Below are 1,192 nucleotides of genomic sequence, written 5' to 3' on the forward strand. Positions count from 1 at the left end.
TCGGATTTTGGGGGCTACGCATACATATTCAAATTGAATTACACGCCCTACCAGACGCGTTGATTCGAAATCGTTCGACGCGGCGGCCCCGATCTCTCGTCGGAACGAGGGCCGCCCCCGCCCGAATACGCCGAAACGCCATTGTCCCCGACTTTCCAAAAGCTAATGGGAAATTCCCGGCCCCAGAAGTTGGTTAAAACGCGATCGCTTTGCATATACGCTATCGACCAAATCTCTCTCCGTCCGACGCGTCTATGTACATATACACCTCCCCTCCCCGTCCTTTCCCGTCTCGATCGCATAAACGCGTACAAATAAGCGCGTTCAACCACCGTGTTTGCGTAGCGGGCAAATTTGACTCGGGGTGTATCCACGTAACAGGGGCTACGGGATCGACGTCGATGCGGTCGCCACGGTTCACCGGCCCGTCCTTTCTCCCGCTGCCCGCGGGAGGAGAGAGATCTTTCGAGGATAAAAAGGGAGGAATTCGTCGTATTCTCCTCTTTCTTCCTCCGGTTTTGTTCCCTCGCTCATCTCTCGTCGCGAAAAAGAAGGGATGAAAAAACGGATAATCCGCGCCCGACAAATCGCCCGACGCGAGACGCCCTCGATGTCTTCGTCTTTTCGCGCGGGAAGGAATCATTTGCGGAAAGGAAGATGGCGCGGTGAGAACGGGATCGAGAGATCGTAACGAATCCTCTTTTAATTCGAGAGCGAGCCGTCGCGTTATCGGGAATCGGTTAACCCGTTTCGATCGGTCGAGTCGCGAATGGAGAGGCGGAATTTCGAGGGGGGAGGGGTATTAAAAATTTCATCGGTCGGTTTTCGCATCGGAATATCGCACCGGTTTGTGCGATCCGGTTGACCCGGGTTTCTAAAGCGAAAAAAGAAAACGGGGTCGATTTATTTCGGGAGCTTCGCCCCGTTCGAATCGAACCACGCCGGGAATATCTTTTTCCACGTTCGCGATCGGGCCGAATACCTAAACGCGTACGTTTACGNATAAAGGGAGGGGTCGAGCGGAGGACGACGATCGGAGAGATAACGAAAGGTATTACGCGTTGGGAAAGATCGAGAGCGATATGGCGAGCAATAATAATACTTAAATACGGTGGCCAATGACGGTCCTCCTTTCTCTCCCTCCTCTCTCCCTCTCTCTCTCTGTGCCACGTAAATTCAATTTCACGGTTGG

At 53.3% G+C, this 1,192-nt stretch overlaps 1 protein-coding gene across 1 annotated transcript in view; it reads left to right on the forward strand.

Moving 5' to 3' along the window:
- Nucleotides 1-1,192, forward strand: part of LOC116185188 (tyrosine-protein phosphatase Lar-like) — a 13,046-nt gene that overhangs the window by 840 nt on the left and 11,014 nt on the right. The gene's annotated exons all lie outside the window — the stretch shown is intronic.

Source organism: Apis dorsata, unplaced genomic scaffold, assembly GCF_000469605.1.
Source record: "Apis dorsata unplaced genomic scaffold, Apis dorsata 1.3 scaffold_118, whole genome shotgun sequence".
NCBI classification, from domain to species: Eukaryota; Metazoa; Arthropoda; class Insecta; order Hymenoptera; family Apidae; genus Apis; species Apis dorsata.